Below are 11,663 nucleotides of genomic sequence, written 5' to 3'. Positions count from 1 at the left end.
AAGCAGTTTCACTTAACATTACTAAGTTCCCCTCTCACTTGTCGGTGTTTAGACTCGTCTACTGACTGGGCACAAGAATGGACGATTCCAAAATATTAAAGGAATTCTGCCGAGCGAGAGATGGCCAACATTACTGGAAAGACGACCTCCCGGTGCAATACCAAAAAAATGAGAGTTGTGTTAATCAATCACGCCCGAGCGCACTGCGGCGTCAGTAATTCGCCTTTCTCCATTCCGATGTCAACAGTGGTTCGACCCGCAGGAGCCTCAGCCCTCCGCCGGGGTAGAGGGCGAGTGTGGGTCACGTGGGTGGGCGGGGACAGCGCGGGGGCGGGGCCGCGCTGCCAGGTGTGGCTAGAACTGGGAGCGGGCCAGTTTGACCCGAGAAGGGCGTCGTGTGTTTGTATCTTGTATTTTGGTTATTGCCAGGCGTGAAGACAACTGCTGATTGGGGATGTCTGAATCATCCTAAAAAGGGAACTCATTGCGGGGTGGGGGGGGTGGGGGGGCGTGAAACGAGAAGTTAGTGTTTAACGGAGACAGAGCCTCGTTTGGGAAGAGGAGCAAGTTCTTGAGTTGATGGCTTCCTAAAGCCAAATTAATTTCTTCTAGAGATCAAAGGTTTCACTTTTAGTTTCATCTGCACTTTTCATAGATAACTGGCTCCGCCAGCCCTTTTCTTCTACAAAGTGCTAAGAGTGACAAATCAATGGTGGCGAAGCGACTATTCAGGAGAAGCTTGGGAACCGCGGACGTTGGTTGGGTGGCGGCTTGTTTCTTCCGGGAGACCTCCAGGGCATTGCTGTTCCCCAGTGAAGGGGTTTGTCATATCCTTTACTGCTGGGAAATGATGAATGCGCTCGTGATGCAAAAAGTATATATTGGGTTGGCCAAAAAGTCCGTATGGTGTTTTCTGTAAAAGACCTGTTTTTCATTTTCACCATTTTAAATTGATTGATTTGGCTATTTTGAATATGTTGGCCATCTCCCCCCCGCGGTAGAACCTTGACTGGTTTCCATGAATGTCTCCATTTGATCGCTATCAGCCTCCACCGCGTCCAGTGAGAAATCCCCGAGCGCACCCTGTCAGACCAGTCACACACCTTCTCCGTGTACTGCACAAACCTTTGTATGCGTTTCAGTTGTCTCTTACCTTTCTTGAAATAATAATGCATGATATGCTGAAAATGCTGTGTATTTTCTTCCATTTTTAATATTAAACTGGTGACATAAAAATTCAATTTTTGTTTTTTAAAATGCACCGCTGGTATGACAGCTGTCACAATACAATCTAATAAAATCGTTTCAAATGAAATTGAAGATAACTACGCATTCCTAGAGCCATCCTACAGGAAAAAAGAATGAAAAATATAGACTGAAAACCCGACATGACAATGTGATCATTTTTGCTTCTAACACTCACCTTTATTTGAAAGAACTTCATAGGAGAAAAACAGCCTCCTTATGTACTGTTTCTGTTTCTGTTGCTCTTCTTTCCTTCCTGAATTTCCTGCTCTTACTGTTTCTGTTGCTCTTCTTTCCTTCCTGAATTTCCAGGTTTCATCTTCTCCATCAGCAAAAAGGAGGTAATTGTGCTCCCTGCCTCCCAACATTGTTCCCACACACTGTGTAAAAAAACATTTCGGCCCCGGCCTGCTGGCTCAGTTGGGTGGAGCATCATTTCATAAAGCAAAAGGTCGTGGGCTCCATCCCCAGTCGGACACATGCCTGGGTTGCAGCTTCGACCCCTGGTTTGGACGCATATGGGAAACTATTGATGTTTCTCTCACATTGATCTCTGTCTCAAAAAAAAAAAAAAAAGCGATTTAAAAGTGTCCTTGGGTGAGGATGAAAAAAAACCCATTTCGATAATGTCTGCTCATACACGATCTCATTTACTGTTTCTCACTCAACACTATAATCAAAGTTTTTCCCACGTTATTATGTCGTGTTTGTAATGACCATTTGAGACCAACCTAAGAAGTGCCCGTCAGGGCTGGGTCCCGGAGCAGAAACAGGACGTTCGTGGACGGACACGTGAAACCTCTGTGATGTCTGGGGAGTAGTTCCAGGTCCTGGGTGGGTGCTGTTTTCTTGGCTGTGACGTGTGAGATGTTAACATGGGTCATGAGAGCTTTCTGAGCTACCTTTGCAACATTTTTGCAGATTGTAAATTATTCCGAATAAAAAGTTTGTTAAGCCCTGGCTGGTGTGGCTCAGTGGTTGAGCACCAGCCTGGGAATCACTGGTTGGATTCCCAGTCAGGGCACATGCCTGGGTTGCAGGCCAGGTCCCCAGTAGGGGGTGTGGGCGAGGCAACTACACATTGATCTTTCTCTCCCTCTTTCTCTTTCCCTTCCCCTCTCTAAAAAATAAAATAAAAAAATAAAATCTTAAAGTTTGTTAAAAACTCCTGAGACTCAAACGTGCTTACGCACCCCAAGTCTACAGCAGCGGTTTTCACCATAAGCAATGGGGGGGTGACCCCATGCCCATCGATGGGAGAATGGCCGAACAATGTGGGGCCTCCAGACTGGGGGCCTCCAGACCGGCGACACCACTCAGCCTGGACAGAAAGGAGACTCTGGCCCCTGCTACTGCGTGGATGAGCCCCGAGGACATTGTGCTGAGTGAGACAAGTCAGACAGAAAAGGACAGATGGTGTGTGACCCCACTCATACATGAGGCCCCCAGCGTAGTCCAATTCACGGAGACAGGAAGTAGATGGCAGGTTCCATGGGCCGGGGGACAGGCTGAGTGTTTCATGGGGACAGAGTCTAGCTTGGGAAGGTGAGAAGTTTTTGGAGGTAACGGTGGTGATGATGGTCACACCACAGCGTGAACTTGCTTCCTGTCACTGAACTTACACTTAAAAAAGGTTAAATGGTAGATGTTATTTATCTTGTGTACATTTTGCCACAATGTTTTTAAAAGAAAAACAATGTTGCAAGCCTGCCTTTCTGGTGGTGGTTGTCCTGCCAGCTGGCTGGTAACCTCCAGAAGGATGCTGAATTGACCAGGCCTTGGTCTTTCCGTGATCGAGAAGAAATGACCCGCCTGCAGGTGGCGCTCGCAGGCCACCCACTGCAGTTACTGAGTTGGGCTGCTTTCTCCTTCTCACTCCTAACCTCAGGAGTAGGAAGCTCTCAGAGAGCGTCCCAGTCGTTTCTCCTGGATGTTTCATCCGGACAGGGCTGTCTCTATGGCCACAGAACAGGGAGAGGAGAGAACAGGGACAGATGGACTCAAAGGGTCCACTGTGGCCTCCTGGCCTCTGAACCCCCACTTCGCACCTGACCAAGGACACCTCTGCCCTCAGCGAAGGCTGCTTGGTCTCCCTCTTGAGATGGCCTTGTAACTCGGGGCAGGGGGCAGGGCTCAGACAGCCCCCACTGGCTCCAGGGGTTGCGGCCCCTTTGGTGTCCCCTATGAGCCTGTGTCCTAGCTGGAACCCAGGTTAGCACCACCGAGGTAGAAAGAGGGTGGTGGGGTCCATGGGGGGGCCATTTCTGCCTGGGCCCTGTCTGCACCCCACGGCCCCTGGAGCCCAGCTGCCAGACCTGAGCTGCCAGGTGGTCAGACTTCTCACCTGGTCACTCACGGAGCCTCAGACAAGCCCTGGGGCCAGAACTGCCAGTGTCCCTGCTATGGGGGCCGGGGTTGGGGGGGTCCAGTGGAGTGTGGCTCTGGCCGTGCCTCCCTGCTGTCCCTGGTGAGGAGGGGGTGCTGAGGACTGGAAGGTGTAGTTTGCCACAACCGGCCATCAGCAGGAGGAAAGAGTCGGGGCAGGAGTTGGACAAGAGTGCCCTTGTGTGGAGCGATGCCAGACAGGCCCCCCCACCCCCCCCAACCCTGGCAGGGCGCACCCGTCACTACCGGCAGTGCTGAGACCTGCAGAGCACCTGCTCCGAGCCCCCACTGCTCAGATGCTCCACAGACACCACCTCACACCGCCTCACTCAATCTTCTTGGCATTTTTAAATTTTTATTTTATTGATTTTAGAGAGAGAGGAAAGGGGAGCATGTGTGTGTGAGTGAGTGAGAGAAAAACATCAATTTGTGGTTCCACTGATTTATGCATTTACTGGTTGCTTTTTAAAAATTTTATTTTTTAGGGGGGGGGAGAGAAACATCAATGTGAGGTTGCCTCTCATGCACCCCCCCACTGGGGACCTGGCCTGCAACCCAGGCATGTGCTCAGACTGGGAATCGATACTGGAAATTCTCAGTCCACAGGCCGGTGCTCAATCCACAGAGCAACACTGGCCAGGACTGGTTGCTTCTTGTTCGTGCCCTGACTGAGGATCGAACCTGCAACCTTGGTGTACGGGGATGATGCTCTCACCACCTGAGCTACCCGGCCAAGGGCAAGTGTGTCAGTCTTTAATTTCTCTGATTCCAGTCAGTGTATAGCGGCTGAGGTTTTAATCTGTATTTCCTCAATCGCGGTGTTGGACTTATCTCATGTGCTTTTTGGTGGTCTGTACGCCTCCTCTCTGCTTTTGTGACTGTCCTGTTCGCCCATCCACGTCTTCTGCCCACTTTTCACTGGGCTGTCCTCTGGCTGTGAGCCTCCCACCAGGGCGAGTGTGACACGGGTTTTCTCCTTGCCTGTGGCTTGCACTCTCATTTTCTTACGGACTCGTGCAAAACCCAGAGGTTCTGGAGTTTCTAGGAAATCCGCTATGTCAGTTTTTTTTCTTTTTGGCTTCTGCTTTGTGTGCCCCTCTGAGAAATCTGTGCCTGTCTCAAGGCTGCAACCGTTTTCTTGAGTGTGTGTTTTTTCCTGGAAGCCGAATTTAAGTTTTACATTTAGATCCATGACCTGTTTTGGGTTAGGTTTTGGGTATAGTATAAGGTGAGAGATGAGGGTCGTTTATTTTTCCAAATGGACATCCCCTTGCTCAATAAAATTCATTGAAAGACTACCCTTTCCCTCACTGAGTGACCGTGGCAGTGTTATTGAGAATCAGTCGACCACGTGTGCACGGGCTAATTGCTGGGCTCTCCGCTCTGCTCCATCTGTCTGTCTGTGTTTCTGAATGAAAACCACATTGTCTCGAGTACAGTGGCTGTATACAGATCTTGAAATCAGGTAGCGAGAGTCCTCTTCGTTCTTTCTGACGATTGTGTTGATTATAAATGCTTTGTGCCTCCATATCCATGGTCTAATGGGGATACACATTTCTAGGATGACAGCATGCTAGCATTATGATTAGAAGTGCATCGAGGCCGTAAATTGAGGAAGAATTCACATACGTTCATATGAGTAGCCAGGTCTTCTTTAATTAACCTCAACAATGTTCTGTAATTTTCTTTCTAGAGGTCTCGCTCATGTCTTTTAAAAATTATCCCCAAATATTTCACTTTTTTATGCTATCAGTATTTTTAAAAGATGTTTCCAAATACACACGGTTAGTATGCAGAAATGTAATAGAGATTTAGATTCTCTAAATCTCTACAAGAACGAGGTTGTGTCTTGCAACCTTGCTACATGGGGTTCCCGGTTCAAACAGCCTTGCTGGAGTCTACAGAGCTTGCCACAAACGTCCATCCTTCCTGAACAACATTTCTCTCCTGTGTGCATCTCTCCTGCTTCTGGCTGCTCCGAGCTCTGACCTTGACGCCCTACTGCACGCACGCTGCGAGTGGGCTGGGGGCCTTCCCCCCAGGTGTCCGGCATCACCTCCTCCCTGCGCAGAGGGCGTGAACAGGTGCTGGCATCTCCAACGCTTTCACCCTTCATCGTAGCCGAAAGGCTGAGGGCGATTCAGACGCTTCCTATGCGCCTACTGAAGTGACCACACGGATTTTCTCTTTTGTTCTATCAGTATGGTGTTCGGGGTGGAGCTGCGTGTCTCCTTCCCCAGCCCCCATAAATACACACACACACACACACACACACACACACGGGGCGAGGTCCTGGCCCTCAGGACCAAGGGACGTGACTTTGTTTGAAAATAGGGCCTCTGCAGATGTAACCAAGAGGAGGCCATTTCGTGGCCCCAGTTCAATAGGACCAGTGCCCCTATAAGAAAAAGAAAATGCCTCGTGAAGACAGAGACACCCAGCAGGTGCCCACAGCAGCCAGGGGAGGGGGGAGCAGGTGACGTGTCTGCCAGCCCGGGAGCCCCGAGGGCTGTGGACATGCGCCAGGAGCCAGGAGAGGCAGGGAAGGCGCTCCCCAACACGTTTCAGGGCGGGGAGGGGGGGTGGCTGCCGGCAGCATCACGTCAGACCCCCAGCCTGCGGGGTGGTACATCCTCGACTGTCTGCTGGTTTTGGCCACCAGTTCTCGGTGCTTCTTTGCCGAGGCCCTGGGAAACTAACACGTGTGCTGAGCTGCGGGACCGAGTTTGAGACGTTAGTCAGTCCACTGGATTTCACCTGGTCCCAATACTTTATCCGTTTCGCACGTATTGCTGGATTGGATGTGCATATATTTTTTTAAGGATTTTTGTGTCTGTGTTCATGAGGAATAATGTCTGTAGTTTTCTTTTCTTTGTCTGGTTTTGTTATCGAGGTAATTTCCTTCTAAAGTTTTTGTCCTATTTTGGTATCAGACTTTGAGAGAAAGAGTTGGAGAAATACTTTTTTACAGAGCAGTTTAAGGTTCCCATCAAGATTGGGAGGGAGGCGCCCGGACGTCCCCTGTGCCGGAACCCCGACGCACACAGCCCCTTCCGTTACCAGTGTCACACACCCGAGTCAGAGTGGCAGGGCTAGTGGGGACTGACGGCGCAGGCGCCCGCGCCCCCAAGTCCACAGCTAACCTGGGGCCCCCGCTCCACGCCGCACATTCTGTGTGGGCTTAGACAGACTGGGGAAAGGGCTTTGTTCTTCCTTTTACTTAACATTTGTTTGTTGCTACTACGTGGAAATACAGTTGATTTTCGTGTATCGCTCTTGCATCCTGCCAGCTTGGGAAATTCACTCAGTTTAATTCGGTTGAGGTTTTTAGTTGTTTTTTTTTTTAATTTTTCTTATACTTCCATACACACCTTCCTTTCCAATCTATATGCTTTTTTTTTTTTTTTTTTTTTTTTTTTTGGCTATTCTACAGGCTACTACTACCTCCAGTCAGTGTTGAGTAGGGGTGGGCGTGAACATCTTGCTTTGTTGCTAGTCCGATGGGAAAATATTTAGTTTTTCACTATTATGTATGAAATCAGCTTCTGAGTTTAACAGCTGCTCTTTATCAGGTTGAAGAGATTTCCTCGTAGTCCTAGTTTGCCCACAGTTACAATCATGAATGGCTGTTGAATTTTGTCAAATTTTTGGCTTTTTGGGCATTATTTGCCCCTGAATTTTACATTTTCTGCCCATGAGATGGTCCTGTGGTTCTTCTGCTAATACCGTGCGTTACACTGACTTTCCAAACAATCACACCAGCAGCGCACCCCTGGAAGCAGCCCTGCCCCCGGGAGGCTGCCGCTCCTGCCCTTCAGAAACTCAGGAGACTCACTAGCGGAGCATCCGGACCAGGAGTTGGCTCTGCAAGGAAGGTTCTTGTTTGCTTTTTAAGTTGTGGCAAAGGCCACATAGCATGAACTAACCACCTTAGCTGGTTTTTCGGTGTGCAGTGCGGTGGCCCTGCGGAAGTCCCAGCAGTCGCGGCTCAGCACAACAGGAGGTACAACCTCACGTTTGGGGAGGTCACGGGTCTGAAAGGGGTCTCTCAGGGTTGAAATCTAGGTGTTGGCCGGTTCCTTGGAGGCTCTGCGGAGAACCCGTTCCCGCCCCCTCCGGCCTCCAGGGACTCAGGACTCCAGCCTCTGCTTCTACCGCGCTGCCCTGGCCTGCTCCCTCCCCCCAACGACTCCCTCCCTTGCCATCACATCCACCTGCTCAGACGGTTCCGGATTCTCTTCCCGTCTCGAGATCCTTAACTTTTCACATCTGCAAGGTCCCTTTTCCGTGTCACATACTCACAAGGTTCCAGGGATTCGAACCTCTTCTGCCACAGGCCACCCTCTGGCCCCCAAAGATTCCCATCCATCCCATAAGCAAAATACATTTACCCTCCTTAGTCCCCATCCCCAACGTCTCAGGTTAGAGCAGCATTTCAAGGTCCAAAATCGCATCTAAATCTCAAAGTAAAAGTCCCAACCCCCCCATCAAATAACGTCACCGGGTTTGGGTGAGACCCTTGTATGAGGGAGGTGCCCTGCCTTCTGAGCACCTAGAAAATAGATGCTCTGATCCCGACACAATGGTGTGTGTGACCAGCGTGGACAGTCCCCTCCAAAGGGACAGCAGGGAAGGAAAAGGGATCGAGCCCTCAGTCCACGCAACTTTGGGATCCAAGGAACAGAGGCAGTTAGGAGTCGAGGCCTCGGAATTACCCTCTGAGGCTCAAGGTTCTGCCCCCCAGCCCACCGCCCCGGGGCTGTGGCTCCACCCGGTCTCCCTTCCCTGTTCCCTGCAGTGGGTCCTGTGAGCCTTGCCCACCTGTTTCCTGCCTGCAGATGCTGAGGCCCGGGGAGGCCTCTCCTATTTTGTCCTTCTCTGTCCAAGCTGGCAGGGGCTCTGCTGACGTAGCTCTCTCCGGAACCCTTCTGGGCCTCCCAGGTCGGTCCTCAAGGCCGTCCTGAGTAATCCCCTCTCTGCTTTTGCTTCTGCTGACATGGCGCACACCTGTTCCCTTTCCGTGACTGGATACCGGGACCTTCGTTTCTTTCCAGGCACCAGGAAATGGTTGTCCAGCTGCTTCAGGCTTTCTCCCCGAAGCACCGTGCCAATCCATGCGAGTCTTCCGATTTTACTGCCGCCCGCAGGTGGCACAGGTTCTTTTCTGGGTGGCTGGCAGACCCCACTTCACTGGGCTCTCTTCCGCCGCCCCTCCAGGCTCCAGCCGCTCGCTCCTCCTTTCCTCCGCAGCCCCACAGGAGGCGCCTTTACGGCCTGCGGATCTGCCAACAGTCCGTTTAGGATGTGCCGGTGTGCCCGCTGAGATGACGTGGGTCCTGTACCACAGTCCCCCTCTCCTGAGCCCTCGCCGGCCAGGTGGCTGGCATCCACGTGTCCACGAACAGCCTATTCGAGGCAACTTGGGCTTCCTCTGTCACGCCTCTCAGAATGCTTCCAGTCTCTAATCCCAATGCCAGCCCCGCTCTTGGGGGGTCGTTATAGCAACACCCCACTTCCCGGTGCCCCTGCGGGCATGGTGCACTCTATCATTGCGGTAGGTGTCTCATTGGGGGGATCCCACAGGGACGCGTCATCCGGCCTGCGGGTCTCCGACGGTTGTTTTCAGCTTCTGAGAGTGAGCCTTTCTTTTCTTCTTTGTTAAATTCGTGGACCGTGCTTTTATTTCTCTCGCACAGCTGTCTGGGCGTGGCATGGCCTCAAGGGTTAATCTTGCTCCACTCAGCCACGTGTGGACAGCCAGCTGCCACGCTGCTTGTGGAGGCTGGGGTTCTCTCTTCATTACTCCCGATTCCATCTGTGATGCTCAGGTCCGTTCCCACCCTTAGGCCGGGACCTATGTCTTCCTCTCCCGTTGCCTCAGCCCGGGGCCCTAAGATCTTTATTATTTGTTTTGGTTTTTTTTTTTTTTAAGAATTCTTTTTTAAAAGATTTTATTTAATTTTAGAGAGAGGCAAGAAAAGGGAGAGAGAGAAGGAGGGAAACATCAATGTGAGGCTACCTCTTGCACGCCCCCTACTGGGGACCTGGCCCGGAACCCAGGCATGTGCCCTGACTGGGAATTGAACCTGCGACTTTCTGGTTCGCAGGCCGGCACTCAGTCCACTGAGCCACACCAGCCAGGGTGCGAATCCTCATGCCATTACCAATATGTGGTCTGAGCAATATGTGTAATGTCCAGGGGCCATTCCCGCCACTGTCTGTGCCACAGCTCCAGGACGGGGCTGGTTGCCGTCTCTCCTCATGGCCCAGCCCAGCGGAATCCCCGGGTCCTTGACCTCAGCGGATGGACCTCTCACTCCCTGCTCCAGCGTGGCACTGACAGCCGAGCCCGGACCAGCAGCTTGCTGGACACACAGTTCCACACTCGGCCCCCAGCCCCTCGGGAACCATGCGGAGGGCCCGACAGTCCCTGCACCAGCCCTGCCCTAACCCCTGTCTTCCAAGGCCGCCGCCCCCTGGCAGGGCCCCACGCCAGGCCGCTCCTGCCCCACAGCAGCAGGGTCTACTCTGTCTCCCTCCTCTCTGTCCACAGGACCTCCGACCCCCGCTCACTTCAAACCCTCCCCTGGCTGAAGTCCCAGATCAGCCATACCCTTGATCTCGCCTGCTCTCACCTCCCCTCCCTCAGGTCACGTCCACATCTTCCCTGGGCCAAGCCTCTGGCCTGACCTGTTCTGCCCAGCCCTCCCTCTGCTCAGCAGCCACCCTGAGCAGGAAGCCGCTCTCCCCCAGCCTTACTCTGGGCTCCAGACCGAGAGCCTCAGGCCCTTGGGGAACCCCACATTCCTGCCCCGTGGCTCTCCCACAGTCCCAGGTAATAGCACCCACCATTCTCCCACCCAGCCTCTCTGCCTGTCACCTCTCGTGCGCCCCCTACAGGTGGTGGTGGTGTCCCCTAGGGCACCTCCACTGCATATCCAGATTGCAAAGCAGGCTTCTGTACTGCCCTCGAGACGCAGTTCCTGGAGCACACACCCTTTGGAGAAGCCGCAAGGAGGACCAGAAGCCCTGCCCCCAAACCCTGGGTCTGATGCGCACCCCACTCTACTTCCCCAGCCCCAGGGTCCCCGCATGTGGCCACCCTGCCCACGGGCTCGGGTGGGAGCCAGAACAACTCAGGAGGGGAGGCCTGTTTTTTAAAATTTGTTTATTTTAAAACATGAAACCCAAGCTGAATAGAAACCACAGAAATTATATTGACGAGATTTTAGTATTTGCCAAGAAAAATAAAGCCCCAAAGATATAAAAATTAAACCCCAAGCCCAGTTTGGGGGGAAAAAAAAAAAAAGAAAAAACAAACACAGCGACAGCACATCCAGCCATGGCCCTGGGGAGGTCAGAGGTCGGAGGTCAGTGACCTCTGGCTCAGGCCTCTGTCCCCAGTCAGCGTGGATATTAAGTCTGGTGGGAGGGGATGGTGGGAGGGGACCAGGAGGGGCGGAGTCTCAACGGAATGGTATGGAGATCGCGTATAGCAAACATGAGCATGTGACTGTATGAACAACCCCCCCCCACTGCCCCCACTGGCCCCCAGGGGGCTGCCACCCACTCTCGTCCTGGGCTCGGCAGGGTCCTGGATGGGCAGGGGCAGGGTGCTTGGACTGGAATTGCATAGTGAGATGGGGTGGGTGTGGCTGGGAGAAGGGTCAAGGGCTTCCAACCAGGCCTCCCACTCTCTTCCCCGAACTGGGGCAGCAGCCAGGGCCCACAGGCCAGGTGTCCCAGCTGGACCCCGCCCCCAGCTCACCCAGCCTCGTGAGGGCTGAGCCCTGTGGGGCTTTGTAGGGTCCCTGCTCCCCACACGGTTGAGGACCCACCCCCCAGGATGCTGCAGGGCCAGAGGCACCCAAGGCCCACTGGTGCAGGGGTGGGGGGTGTGGAGAGGCTAGAGGGGTGGGGGACTGGTGCAGGGGTGTGGGGAGGTTAGCAGGGTGGGGATGGCCAGGAAGAGGCCCCAACACAGAACAAAAATAAAACCAATGTGGGCCCCCCCCTATGGCTGAAGCTCAGCT

This window comes from Desmodus rotundus, chromosome 6 (genome assembly GCF_022682495.2).
Source record: "Desmodus rotundus isolate HL8 chromosome 6, HLdesRot8A.1, whole genome shotgun sequence".
Lineage (NCBI taxonomy): Eukaryota > Metazoa > Chordata > Mammalia > Chiroptera > Phyllostomidae > Desmodus > Desmodus rotundus.
Note: the sequence above shows the minus strand (reverse complement) of the source record.